Source organism: Pimephales promelas, chromosome 15 (assembly GCF_988280905.1).
Source record: "Pimephales promelas chromosome 15, fPimPro1.hap1.1, whole genome shotgun sequence".
Taxonomy (NCBI): Eukaryota; Metazoa; Chordata; class Actinopteri; order Cypriniformes; family Leuciscidae; genus Pimephales; species Pimephales promelas.
In genome coordinates this window covers 14,434,163-14,449,099 of record NC_142783.1, presented here as the reverse complement: position 1 = coordinate 14,449,099, position 14,937 = coordinate 14,434,163, and the positions used below count along the sequence as shown (strand labels likewise).

General features: G+C 39.4%; 2 long non-coding RNA genes across 2 annotated transcripts; both read left to right on the top strand.

Moving 5' to 3' along the window:
• Window positions 1–382: 382 nt before the first annotated feature.
• LOC148973497 (uncharacterized) lies at window positions 383–1,999 on the top strand. The gene is made up of 4 exons (XR_016146663.1): window positions 383–736; window positions 1,314–1,388; window positions 1,524–1,597; window positions 1,679–1,999. It is a non-coding gene; the product is annotated as an uncharacterized LOC148973497 (long non-coding RNA).
• Window positions 2,000–7,686: 5,687 nt separating this feature from the next.
• On the top strand, window positions 7,687–9,303 carry LOC148973496 (uncharacterized). The gene is made up of 4 exons (XR_016146662.1): window positions 7,687–8,040; window positions 8,618–8,692; window positions 8,828–8,901; window positions 8,983–9,303. It is a non-coding gene; the product is annotated as an uncharacterized LOC148973496 (long non-coding RNA).
• The last annotated feature ends 5,634 nt before the right edge of the window (window positions 9,304–14,937 follow it).

The window sequence follows — 14,937 nt, the reverse complement described above, 5'->3', positions numbered from 1 at the left end:
GGAGGCTCTAGCCCCTTCCAGAGTTGAGATATCGAAACTCAAAAATTCGGCCCGAAAAAAAAAACGACAGTGGTACCCCTTACGTTTTTTTTTTTGGGCGAAAAATTAAGTTCCTCCAATCTTCCCAAACCTCTGGATTCTGATAGAGGGCCATGAGACTTAGACCTGAGTGCAAAAATGGAGGCTCTAGCTCCTTCCAGAGCTGAGATATCGCAACTCAAAAATTCGGCCCGAAAAAAAAAACGACAGTGGTACCCCTTACGGTTTTTTTTGGGGGTGAAAAATTAAGTTTCTCCAATCTTCCCAAAACTCTGGATTCTGATAGAGGGCCATGAGACATGGGCTGCGTCCGAAACCGCATACTTCCCTACTATATAGTATGGAAAAAGCAGTAGGCGAGCGAATAAGTATGTCCGAATCCTTAGTATCCATAAAAGAGTAGGCGAGAATTACCAGAGTGACGTACTAATTATCGCGAGATTCGGGCATACGTATACTTATAGTACGTCCGAATATTCCTACTTTCGTACTATATAGTAGGGGGAAACAGTATTTGAAAGGAGTAGTATGTCCGAAACCTCAGTACTCATAAAAGAGTAGGCGAGAAGTTCCCGGATGATCTCCTGCTTTCGCCCCGATTTTTGAGTGTTCATCCGATGGATACTCTTCTATCCCAGGAGGCCACGGGAGAGCATACGTCATTATCAACATCGGAGATCAGCAGGGGTTTTCAAATGTGAGTAAACACGGTTTCTTGTGTTTAAATCGTATGTGTTAAACTACTATAGAGTAAACGTTTTAACTGTTGAAGGTCTAAAGGACTTAGACAGTATAGTATAGTTGTGATTTTGCTGTAAACACATGTTTTATTAGTTAGTTAAACAGGGGAGCTCCAGTAAGTAGGCTACACGTAAGTTTCTAAAATGGATTTACATAACCATATAACGTTACATCTTAAATACGCTTATTTAAAATGTCTATTTACATCTGAAATGAAAATATTGTTTAAGTATTGCAGATGAGCACATCCCAACATGAAAAATACATCTGAGTGATGTAACGTTATGTGTGCTATTAATATGAAGGATAATTCACTGTTGTCAACAACACTACTTACATTAGACAAATGTACTGTAAATAAGGTAAATAAACAAATCTATAAAGTAACTAAATATGTTATATTTAATTTGTCCCTTATTAGTGTTGATATATTGAGGAACATTTAAGTTGGATTAAAAGTGAGTTAACACATCAACCTCAGCATGTAAATTCAGTGTTGAACTCGTAATGTGAATCTTGTCTGTATGTTACAGGGACAGAAGAACACGCGTGTGTTTATCTGCTGGAGAGAGGCTCATGATGCTGAATGCTGTCATGAAAGGCTCTGAGTGAGTATACTACAGAAATGGATAACAAAATCTATTCAATCTTAAATTGTAGTTTATTTGAATTATTGTACAAATTTCAAGTAGAGAAATTACAACACTTTTCTGATTCTTGATTTCTGTGCATTTGCTGCATAGCTTTTGTGGTGGAGCAAGACCTGCAAGGAAAGATGATGGCAGCATTTGTTTTAGGGATTTTACTCAAATATAAAGTAAGGTTATTTTTAATACATAAATCAAATGACATTGTGTTAAAATTACTGCTTTTGTATAATGTTTGTGCATTTTTGTAGGATCTGAAATGTCTGCAGACTGGTGTGAGCACTGAGGATGAGGAGCCTAGAGCTGCATCCTGGAAGTGGTGCCATGGATGAGTCCCTCCATCTCTCCACCTGCCCTTACAAGACCCTCTATCTCTCCACCTGCCCTTATTGCCTCAGATTGTGAAGCGCAGCGCAGCAACAAGCTCCGGGACGAAGGCACAGTCCCCTCTGGTGAATTCATCAGAATAAAGCCGCAGAATGGGAACCGCTGTGTTGAGACGGCATTAGGATGTGGTGTTCAGCCCTGTAAATACATGTTTGTAGTTTGAATAAAGCTTTGTTTCATGTGTTGTTGACTTGTATAATGCATTTGTTTATTGTGATGGTTACTTTTATTTGTTCTTTTACTCATTTATTCATTTTTATTATTGTTGTCAGTATATAAAATTGAATTATTTAATTAATGTATCCATTAATTCATCGATTGACTGATAATTGAGATGTTTCACTGCATTTATGAATATAAATTTATTCATGCATAACTGTCATATGACAAAACAAATTACATTTTGCTTGTTATATTAAATTATATTTTTAGTATATAAAAAAGTTATATAATTAAGTATTGGTCAGCATTTAATATTATTATTTTGTTTAAGTTTTGGGGTGGGCTAACAATGCAATTCATTCTGAGGTAATATTAATTTTTAAGGAGTGATACTTACATTTTTCGAGTATAAAATCAACAGTTTTCTCCAAAAGAGATCTTCGAGCAGCTGCCCGTCTCCTTTGTGCAGACGTTACAAACGCAGAGGAAAACTGTTCTAGGTTGTGCTGTCGAGTCACTGATGTTATGAAGTGTTAGTACACCTGTCACTCATAATTTAAACTTATAAACGTATTACATACAAGATCATGGAAAGATACCATAATAGTCATAATGACAAAACAGAAAACATAAAGATCATTGGTTTGTTTACATCATAATACAGGAAAAAGGAACAATAACAAGGCTAAATATCTTTAAATAGTTCTTCATAATACATGAAAAATGTTGTTGTTTTGTTGTTATAGGTCTGAGGGATGAAACGAGGTAAATTCATCAAGAAAAGGAGGAAAACTTAAAGGAGAAAGGTTTTGGGTATAAAATAAAGAAATTAACAACATATATTCAAGAGGTGACGATTTGGGGGTTTCTTAATAAAAAAAAATATCAGCTGTTTCTTCAACAATACCACAACAAAATGAGAAAGTTTCATCAATGTCAAGATATTTATAGATAGAAGAATTAAACGTGTCGCTGTTCATTTCTTTGCGCTTGTGATATGATGATAACACGTCGTAGTAGGTCACATGATAACGTCAACATGGCAGATGTCCGGTTCTCATTCATACTCAACGAGATTTGGCTATAAAGTACCTACTCTTTTAGCGCTCGTTGAGTAAGTACTTATTGAAATTAAGTACCTACTCATTGAGTATGCGGTTTTGGACGCAGCCTTAGACCTGAGTGCAAAAATGGAGGCTCTAGCCCCTTCCAGAGATGAGATATCGAAACTCAAAAATTCGGCCCGAAAAAAAAAAACGACAGTGGTACCCCTTACGTTTTTTTTTTTTTGGGCGAAAAATTAAGTTTCTTCAATCTTCCCAAAACTCTGGATTCTGATAGAGGGCCATGAGACTTAGACCTGAGTGCAAAAATGGAGGCTCTAGCCCCTTCCAGAGCTGAGATGTCAAAACTCAAAAATTCGGCCCGAAAAAAAAACGACAGTGGTACCCCTTACGTTTTTTTTTTTTTGGGCGAAAAATTAAGTTTCTCCAATCTTCCCAAACCTCTGGATTCTGATAGAGGGCCATGAGACTTAGACCTGAGTGCAAAAATGGAGGCTCTAGCCCCTTCCAGAGTTGAGATATCGAAACTCAAAAATTCGGCCCGAAAAAAAAAACGACAGTGGTACCCCTTACGTTTTTTTTTTTTGGGCGAAAAATTAAGTTCCTCCAATCTTCCCAAAACTCTGGATTCTGATAGAGGGCCATGAGACTTAGACCTGAGTGCAAAAATGGAGGCTCTAGCCCCTTCCAGAGCTGAGATATCGAAACTCAAAAATTCGGCCCGAAAAAAAAACGACAGTGGTACCCCTTACGTTTTTTTTTTTTGGGCGAAAAATTAAGTTTCTCCAATCTTCCCAAAACTCTGGATTCTGATAGAGGGCCATGAGACTTAGACCTGAGTGCAAAAATGGAGGCTCTAGCCCCTTCCAGAGTTGAGATATCGAAACTCAAAAATTCGGCCCGAAAAAAAAAACGACAGTGGTACCCCTTACGTTTTTTTTTTTGGGCGAAAAATTAAGTTTCTCCAATCTTCCCAAAACTCTGGATTCTGATAGAGGGCCATGAGACTTAGACCTGAGTGCAAAAATGGAGGCTCTAGCCCCTTCCAGAGCTGAGATATCAAAACTCAAAAATTCGGCCCGAAAAAAAAAAACGACAGTGGTACCCCTTACGTTTTTTTTTTTTGGGCGAAAAATTAAGTTTCTCCAATCTTCCCAAAACTCTGGATTCTGATAGAGGGCCATGAGACTTAGACCTGAGTGCAAAAATGGAGGCTCTAGCCCCTTCCAGAGTTGAGATATCGAAACTCAAAAATTCGGCCCGAAAAAAAAAAACGACAGTGGTACCCCTTACGTTTTTTTTTTTGGGCGAAAAATTAAGTTCCTCCAATCTTCCCAAAACTCTGGATTCTGATAGAGGGCCATGAGACTTAGACCTGAGTGCAAAAATGGAGGCTCTAGCTCCTTCCAGAGCTGAGATATCGAAACTCAAAAATTCGGCCCGAAAAAAAAACGACAGTGGTACCCCTTACGTTTTTTTTTTTTTTGGGCGAAAAATTAAGTTTCTCCAATCTTCCCAAAACTCTGGATTCTGATAGAGGGCCATGAGACTTAGACCTGAGTGCAAAAATGGAGGCTCTAGCCCCTTCCAGAGCTGAGATATCGAAACTCAAAAATTCGGCCCGAAAAAAAAAACGACAGTGGTACCCCTTACGTTGTTTTTTGGGGTGAAAAATTAAGTTTCTCCAATCTTCCCAAAACTCTGGATTCTGATAGAGGGCCATGAGACTTAGACCTGAGTGCAAAAATGGAGGCTCTAGCCCCTTCCAGAGATGAGATATCGAAACTCAAAAATTCGGCCCGAAAAAAAAAACGACAGTGGTACCCCTTACGTTTTTTTTTTTTTGGGCGAAAAATTAAGTTTCTTCAATCTTCCCAAAACTCTGGATTCTGATAGAGGGCCATGAGACTTAGACCTGAGTGCAAAAATGGAGGCTCTAGCCCCTTCCAGAGCTGAGATATCAAAACTCAAAAATTCGGCCCGAAAAAAAAACGACAGTGGTACCCCTTACGTTTTTTTTTTTTGGGCGAAAAATTAAGTTTCTCCAATCTTCCCAAAACTCTGGATTCTGATAGAGGGCCATGAGACTTAGACCTGAGTGCAAAAATGGAGGCTCTAGCCCCTTCCAGAGATGAGATATCGAAACTCAAAAATTCGGCCCGAAAAAAAAAACGACAGTGGTACCCCTTACGTTTTTTTTTTTTGGGCGAAAAATTAAGTTTCTTCAATCTTCCCAAAACTCTGGATTCTGATAGAGGGCCATGAGACTTAGACCTGAGTGCAAAAATGGAGGCTCTAGCCCCTTCCAGAGCTGAGATATCAAAACTCAAAAATTCGGCCCGAAAAAAAAACGACAGTGGTACCCCTTACGTTTTTTTTTTTTGGGCGAAAAATTAAGTTTCTCCAATCTTCCCAAAACTCTGGATTCTGATAGAGGGCCATGAGACTTAGACCTGAGTGCAAAAATGGAGGCTCTAGCCCCTTCCAGAGTTGAGATATCGAAACTCAAAAATTCGGCCCGAAAAAAAAAACCGACAGTGGTACCCCTTACGGTTTTTTTTTTGGGCGAAAAATTAAGTTCCTCCAATCTTCCCAAAACTCTGGATTCTGATAGAGGGCCATGAGACTTAGACCTGAGTGCAAAAATGGAGGCTCTAGCCCCTTCCAGAGCTGAGATATCAAAACTCAAAAATTCGGCCCGAAAAAAAAACGACAGTGGTACCCCTTACGTTTTTTTTTTTTTGGTGAAAAATTAAGTTTCTCCAATCTTCCCAAAACTCTGGATTCTGATAGAGGGCCATGAGACTTAGACCTGAGTGCAAAAATGGAGGCTCTAGCCCCTTCCAGAGTTGAGATATCGAAACTCAAAAATTCGGCCCGAAAAAAAAAACGACAGTGGTACCCCTTACGTTTTTTTTTTTGGGCGAAAAATTAAGTTTCTCCAATCTTCCCAAAACTCTGGATTCTGATAGAGGGCCATGAGACTTAGACCTGAGTGCAAAAATGGAGGCTCTAGCCCCTTCCAGAGTTGAGATATCGAAACTCAAAAATTCGGCCCGAAAAAAAACCCGACAGTGGTACCCCTTACGTTTTTTTTTTTTTGGGCGAAAAATTACGTTCCTCCAATCTTCCCAAAACTCTGGATTCTGATAGAGGGCCATGAGACTTAGACCTGAGTGCAAAAATGGAGGCTCTAGCCCCTTCCAGAGCTGAGATATCAAAACTCAAAAATTCGGCCCGAAAAAAAAACGACAGTGGTACCCCTTACGTTTTTTTTTTTTGGGCGAAAAATTAAGTTTCTCCAATCTTCCCAAAACTCTGGATTCTGATAGAGGGCCATGAGACTTAGACCTGAGTGCAAAAATGGAGGCTCTAGCCCCTTCCAGAGTTGAGATATCGAAACTCAAAAATTCGGCCCGAAAAAAAAAAACGACAGTGGTACCCCTTACGTTTTTTTTTTGGGCGAAAAATTAAGTTCCTCCAATCTTCCCAAAACTCTGGATTCTGATAGAGGGCCATGAGACTTAGACCTGAGTGCAAAAATGGAGGCTCTAGCTCCTTCCAGAGCTGAGATATCGAAACTCAAAAATTCGGCCCGAAAAAAAAACGACAGTGGTACCCCTTACGTTTTTTTTTTTGGGCGAAAAATTAAGTTTCTCCAATCTTCCCAAAACTCTGGATTCTGATAGAGGGCCATAAGACTTAGACCTGAGTGCAAAAATGGAGGCTCTAGCCCCTTCCAGAGCTGAGATATCGAAACTCAAAAATTCGGCCCGAAAAAAAAAACGACAGTGGTACCCCTTACGTTTTTTTTTTTTTTTTGGCGAAAAATTAAGTTTCTCCAATTTTCCCAAAACTCTGGATTCTGATAGAGGGCCATGAGACTTAGACCTGAGTGCAAAATGGAGGCTCTAGCCCCTTCCAGAGTTGAGATATCGAAACTCAAAAATTCGGCCCGAAAAAAAAAACGACAGTGGTACCCCTTACGGTTTTTTTTTTTTGGGCGAAAAATTAAGTTTCTCCAATCTTCCCAAAACTCTGGATTCTGATAGAGGGCCATGAGACTTAGACCTGAGTGCAAAAATGGAGGCTCTAGCCCCTTCCAGAGTTGAGATATCGAAACTCAAAAATTCGGCCCGAAAAAAAAAACGACAGTGGTACCCCTTACGTTTTTTTTTTTGGGCGAAAAATTAAGTTTCTCCAATCTTCCCAAACCTCTGGATTCTGATAGAGGGCCATGAGACTTAGACCTGAGTGCAAAAATGGAGGCTCTAGCTCCTTCCAGAGCTGAGATATCGAAACTCAAAAATTCGGCCCGAAAAAAAAACGACAGTGGTACCCCTTACGTTTTTTTTTTTTGGGCGAAAAATTAAGTTTCTCCAATCTTCCCAAAACTCTGGATTCTGATAGAGGGCCATGAGACTTAGACCTGAGTGCAAAAATGGAGGCTCTAGCCCCTTCCAGAGCTGAGATATCGCAACTCAAAAATTCGGCCCGAAAAAAAAAACGACAGTGGTACCCCTTACGGTTTTTTTTGGGGGTGAAAAATTAAGTTTCTCCAATCTTCCCAAAACTCTGGATTCTGATAGAGGGCCATGAGACATGGGCTGCGTCCGAAACCGCATACTTCCCTACTATATAGTATGGAAAAAGCAGTAGGCGAGCGAATAAGTATGTCCGAATCCTTAGTATCCATAAAAGAGTAGGCGAGAATTACCAGAGTGACGTACTAATTATCGCGAGATTCGGGCATACGTATACTTATAGTACGTCCGAATATTCCTACTTTCGTACTATATAGTAGGGGGAAACAGTATTTGAAAGGAGTAGTATGTCCGAAACCTCAGTACTCATAAAAGAGTAGGCGAGAAGTTCCCGGATGATCTCCTGCTTTCGCCCCGATTTTTGAGTGTTCATCCGATGGATACTCTTCTATCCCAGGAGGCCACGGGAGAGCATACGTCATTATCAACATCGGAGATCAGCAGGGGTTTTCAAATGTGAGTAAACACGGTTTCTTGTGTTTAAATCGTATGTGTTAAACTACTATAGAGTAAACGTTTTAACTGTTGAAGGTCTAAAGGACTTAGACAGTATAGTATAGTTGTGATTTTGCTGTAAACACATGTTTTATTAGTTAGTTAAACAGGGGAGCTCCAGTAAGTAGGCTACACGTAAGTTTCTAAAATGGATTTACATAACCATATAACGTTACATCTTAAATACGCTTATTTAAAATGTCTATTTACATCTGAAATGAAAATATTGTTTAAGTATTGCAGATGAGCACATCCCAACATGAAAAATACATCTGAGTGATGTAACGTTATGTGTGCTATTAATATGAAGGATAATTCACTGTTGTCAACAACACTACTTACATTAGACAAATGTACTGTAAATAAGGTAAATAAACAAATCTATAAAGTAACTAAATATGTTATATTTAATTTGTCCCTTATTAGTGTTGATATATTGAGGAACATTTAAGTTGGATTAAAAGTGAGTTAACACATCAACCTCAGCATGTAAATTCAGTGTTGAACTCGTAATGTGAATCTTGTCTGTATGTTACAGGGACAGAAGAACACGCGTGTGTTTATCTGCTGGAGAGAGGCTCATGATGCTGAATGCTGTCATGAAAGGCTCTGAGTGAGTATACTACAGAAATGGATAACAAAATCTATTCAATCTTAAATTGTAGTTTATTTGAATTATTGTACAAATTTCAAGTAGAGAAATTACAACACTTTTCTGATTCTTGATTTCTGTGCATTTGCTGCATAGCTTTTGTGGTGGAGCAAGACCTGCAAGGAAAGATGATGGCAGCATTTGTTTTAGGGATTTTACTCAAATATAAAGTAAGGTTATTTTTAATACATAAATCAAATGACATTGTGTTAAAATTACTGCTTTTGTATAATGTTTGTGCATTTTTGTAGGATCTGAAATGTCTGCAGACTGGTGTGAGCACTGAGGATGAGGAGCCTAGAGCTGCATCCTGGAAGTGGTGCCATGGATGAGTCCCTCCATCTCTCCACCTGCCCTTACAAGACCCTCTATCTCTCCACCTGCCCTTATTGCCTCAGATTGTGAAGCGCAGCGCAGCAACAAGCTCCGGGACGAAGGCACAGTCCCCTCTGGTGAATTCATCAGAATAAAGCCGCAGAATGGGAACCGCTGTGTTGAGACGGCATTAGGATGTGGTGTTCAGCCCTGTAAATACATGTTTGTAGTTTGAATAAAGCTTTGTTTCATGTGTTGTTGACTTGTATAATGCATTTGTTTATTGTGATGGTTACTTTTATTTGTTCTTTTACTCATTTATTCATTTTTATTATTGTTGTCAGTATATAAAATTGAATTATTTAATTAATGTATCCATTAATTCATCGATTGACTGATAATTGAGATGTTTCACTGCATTTATGAATATAAATTTATTCATGCATAACTGTCATATGACAAAACAAATTACATTTTGCTTGTTATATTAAATTATATTTTTAGTATATAAAAAAGTTATATAATTAAGTATTGGTCAGCATTTAATATTATTATTTTGTTTAAGTTTTGGGGTGGGCTAACAATGCAATTCATTCTGAGGTAATATTAATTTTTAAGGAGTGATACTTACATTTTTCGAGTATAAAATCAACAGTTTTCTCCAAAAGAGATCTTCGAGCAGCTGCCCGTCTCCTTTGTGCAGACGTTACAAACGCAGAGGAAAACTGTTCTAGGTTGTGCTGTCGAGTCACTGATGTTATGAAGTGTTAGTACACCTGTCACTCATAATTTAAACTTATAAACGTATTACATACAAGATCATGGAAAGATACCATAATAGTCATAATGACAAAACAGAAAACATAAAGATCATTGGTTTGTTTACATCATAATACAGGAAAAAGGAACAATAACAAGGCTAAATATCTTTAAATAGTTCTTCATAATACATGAAAAATGTTGTTGTTTTGTTGTTATAGGTCTGAGGGATGAAACGAGGTAAATTCATCAAGAAAAGGAGGAAAACTTAAAGGAGAAAGGTTTTGGGTATAAAATAAAGAAATTAACAACATATATTCAAGAGGTGACGATTTGGGGGTTTCTTAATAAAAAAAATATCAGCTGTTTCTTCAACAATACCACAACAAAATGAGAAAGTTTCATCAATGTCAAGATATTTATAGATAGAAGAATTAAACGTGTCGCTGTTCATTTCTTTGCGCTTGTGATATGATGATAACACGTCGTAGTAGGTCACATGATAACGTCAACATGGCAGATGTCCGGTTCTCATTCATACTCAACGAGATTTGGCTATAAAGTACCTACTCTTTTAGCGCTCGTTGAGTAAGTACTTATTGAAATTAAGTACCTACTCATTGAGTATGCGGTTTTGGACGCAGCCTTAGACCTGAGTGCAAAAATGGAGGCTCTAGCCCCTTCCAGAGATGAGATATCGAAACTCAAAAATTCGGCCCGAAAAAAAAAACGACAGTGGTACCCCTTACGTTTTTTTTTTTTGGGCGAAAAATTAAGTTCCTCCAATCTTCCCAAAACTCTGGATTCTGATAGAGGGCCATGAGACTTAGACCTGAGTGCAAAAATGGAGGCTCTAGCCCCTTCCAGAGCTGAGATATCGAAACTCAAAAATTCGGCCCGAAAAAAAAAACGACAGTGGTACCCCTTACGTTTTTTTTTTTTTTTGGCGAAAAATTAAGTTTCTCCAATCTTCCCAAAACTCTGGATTCTGATAGAGGGCCATGAGACTTAGACCTGAGTGCAAAAATGGAGGCTCTAGCCCCTTCCAGAGTTGAGATATCGAAACTCAAAAATTCGGCCCGAAAAAAAAAAACGACAGTGGTACCCCTTACGTTTTTTTTTTTGGGCGAAAAATTAAGTTCCTCCAATCTTCCCAAAACTCTGGATTCTGATAGAGGGCCATGAGACTTAGACCTGAGTGCAAAAATGGAGGCTCTAGCCCCTTCCAGAGCTGAGATATCGAAACTCAAAAATTCGGCCCGAAAAAAAAACGACAGTGGTACCCCTTACGTTTTTTTTTTTTTTGGGCGAAAATTACGTTTCTCCAATCTTCCCAAAACTCTGGATTCTGATAGAGGGCCATGAGACTTAGACCTGAGTGCAAAAATGGAGTCTCTAGCCCCTTCCAGAGCTGAGATATCGAAACTCAAAAATTCGGCCCGAAAAAAAAAAACGACAGTGGTACCCCTTACGTTTTTTTTTTTTGGGCGAAAAATTAAGTTTCTCCAATCTTCCCAAAACTCTGGATTCTGATAGAGGGCCATGAGACTTAGACCTGAGTGCAAAAATGGAGGCTCTAGCCCCTTCCAGAGCTGAGATATCGAAACTCAAAAATTCGGCCCGAAAAAAAAAAACGACAGTGGTACCCCTCACGTTTTTTTTGGGGGTGAAAAATTAAGTTTCTCCAATCTTCCCAAAACTCTGGATTCTGATAGAGGGCCATGAGACTTAGACCTGAGTGCAAAAATGGAGGCTCTAGCCCCTTCCAGAGCTGAGATATCAAAACTCAAAAATTCGGCCCGAAAAAAAAAACGACAGTGGTACCCCTTACGTTTTTTTTTTTTGGGCGAAAAATTAAGTTTCTCCAATCTTCCCAAAACTCTGGATTCTGATAGAGGGCCATGAGACTTAGACCTGAGTGCAAAAATGGAGGCTCTAGCCCCTTCCAGAGCTGAGATATCGAAACTCAAAAATTCGGCCCGAAAAAAAAAACGACAGTGGTACCCCTTACGTTTTTTTTTTGGGGCGAAAAATTAAGTTCCTCCAATCTTCCCAAAACTCTGGATTCTGATAGAGGGCCATGAGACTTAGACCTGAGTGCAAAAATGGAGGCTCTAGCCACTTCCAGAGCTGAGATATCGAAACTCAAAAATTCGGCCCGAAAAAAAAAAAACGACAGTGGTACCCCTTACGTTTTTTTTTGGGGGGGTGAAAAATTACGTTTCTCCAATCTTCCCAAAACTCTGGATTCTGATAGAGGGCCATGAGACTTAGATCTGAGTGCAAAAATGGAGGCTCTAGCTCCTTCCAGAGCTGAGATATCGAAACTCAAAAATTCGGCCCGAAAAAAAAACGGCAGTGGTACCCCTTACGTTTTTTTTTTTTGGGGCGAAAAATTAAGTTTCTCCAATCTTCCCAAAACTCTGGATTCTGATAGAGGGCCATGAGACTTAGACCTGAGTGCAAAAATGGAGGCTCTAGCTCCTTCCAGAGCTGAGATATCGAAACTCAAAAATTCGGCCCGAAAAAAAAACGACAGTGGTACCCCTTACGTTTTTTTTTTTTTGGGCGAAAAATTAAGTTTCTCCAATCTTCCCAAAACTCTGGATTCTGATAGAGGGCCATGAGACTTAGACCTGAGTGCAAAAATGGAGGCTCTAGCCCCTTCCAGAGCTGAGATATCGAAACTCAAAAATTCGGCCCGAAAAAAAAAACCGACAGTGGTACCCCTTACGTTTTTTTTTTGGGGTGAAAAATTAAGTTTCTCCAATCTTCCCAAAACTCTGGATTCTGATAGAGGGCCATGAGACTTAGACCTGAGTGCAAAAATGGAGGCTCTAGCCCCTTCCAGAGATGAGATATCGAAACTCAAAAATTCGGCCTGAAAAAAAAACGACAGTGGTACCCCTTACGTTTTTTTTTTTTGGGCGAAAAATTAAGTTTCTTCAATCTTCCCAAAACTCTGGATTCTGATAGAGGGCCATGAGACTTAGACCTGAGTGCAAAAATGGAGGCTCTAGCCCCTTCCAGAGCTGAGATATCAAAACTCAAAAATTCGGCCCGAAAAAAAACGACAGTGGTACCCCTTACGTTTTTTTTTTTTGGGCGAAAAATTAAGTTTCTCCAATCTTCCCAAAACTCTGAATTCTGATAGAGGGCCATGAGACTTAGACCTGAGTGCAAAAATGGAGGCTCTAGCCCCTTCCAGAGTTGAGATATCGAAACTCAAAAATTCGGCCCGAAAAAAAAAACGACAGTGGTACCCCTTACGTTTTTTTTTTTTTTTGGGCGAAAATTACGTTTCTCCAATCTTCCCAAAACTCTGGATTCTGATAGAGGGCCATGAGACTTAGACCTGAGTGCAAAAATGGAGTCTCTAGCCCCTTCCAGAGCTGAGATATCGAAACTCAAAAATTCGGCCCGAAAAAAAAAAACGACAGTGGTACCCCTTATGTTTTTTTTTTTTGGGCGAAAAATTAAGTTTCTCCAATCTTCCCAAAACTCTGGATTCTGATAGAGGACCATGAGACTTAGACCTGAGTGCAAAAATGGAGGCTCTAGCCCCTTCCAGAGCTGAGATATCGAAACTCAAAAATTCGGCCCGAAAAAAAAAAACGACAGTGGTACCCCTCACGTTTTTTTTGGGGGTGAAAAATTAAGTTTCTCCAATCTTCCCAAAACTCTGGATTCTGATAGAGGGCCATGAGACTTAGACCTGAGTGCAAAAATGGAGGCTCTAGCCCCTTCCAGAGCTGAGATATCAAAACTCAAAAATTCGGCCCGAAAAAAAAAACGACAGTGGTACCCCTTACGTTTTTTTTTTTTTGGGCGAAAAATTAAGTTTCTCCAATCTTCCCAAAACTCTGGATTCTGATAGAGGGCCATGAGACTTAGACCTGAGTGCAAAAATGGAGGCTCTAGCCCCTTCCAGAGCTGAGATATCGAAACTCAAAAATTCGGCCCGAAAAAAAAAACGACAGTGGTACCCCTTACGTTTTTTTTTTTGGGCGAAAAATTAAGTTCCTCCAATCTTCCCAAAACTCTGGATTCTGATAGAGGGCCATGAGACTTAGACCTGAGTGCAAAAATGGAGGCTCTAGCCACTTCCAGAGCTGAGATATCGAAACTCAAAAATTCGGCCCGAAAAAAAAAAACGACAGTGGTACCCCTTACGTTTTTTTTTGGGGGGGTGAAAAATTACGTTTCTCCAATCTTCCCAAAACTCTGGATTCTGATAGAGGGCCATGAGACTTAGATCTGAGTGCAAAAATGGAGGCTCTAGCTCCTTCCAGAGCTGAGATATCGAAACTCAAAAATTCGGCCCGAAAAAAAAACGGCAGTGGTACCCCTTACGTTTTTTTTTTTTGGGGCGAAAAATTAAGTTTCTCCAATCTTCCCAAAACTCTGGATTCTGATAGAGGGCCATGAGACTTAGACCTGAGTGCAAAAATGGAGGCTCTAGCTCCTTCCAGAGCTGAGATATCGAAACTCAAAAATTCGGCCCGAAAAAAAAACGACAGTGGTACCCCTTACGTTTTTTTTTTTTTGGGCGAAAAATTAAGTTTCTCCAATCTTCCCAAAACTCTGGATTCTGATAGAGGGCCATGAGACTTAGACCTGAGTGCAAAAATGGAGGCTCTAGCCCCTTCCAGAGCTGAGATATCGAAACTAAAAAATTCGGCCCGAAAAAAAAAACGACAGTGGTACCCCTTACGTTTTTTTTTTGGGGTGAAAAATTAAGTTTCTCCAATCTTCCCAAAACTCTGGATTCTGATAGAGGGCCATGAGACTTAGACCTGAGTGCAAAAATGGAGGCTCTAGCCCCTTCCAGAGATGAGATATCGAAACTCAAAAATTCGGCCCGAAAAAAAAACGACAGTGGTACCCCTTACGTTTTTTTTTTTTTGGGCGAAAAATTAAGTTTCTTCAATCTTCCCAAAACTCTGGATTCTGATAGAGGGCCATGAGACTTAGACCTGAGTGCAAAAATGGAGGCTCTAGCCCCTTCCAGAGCTGAGATATCAAAACTCAAAAATTCGGCCCGAAAAAAAACGACAGTGGTACCCCTTACGTTTTTTTTTTTTGGGCGAAAAATTAAGTTTCTTCAATCTTCCCAAAACTCTGGATTCTGA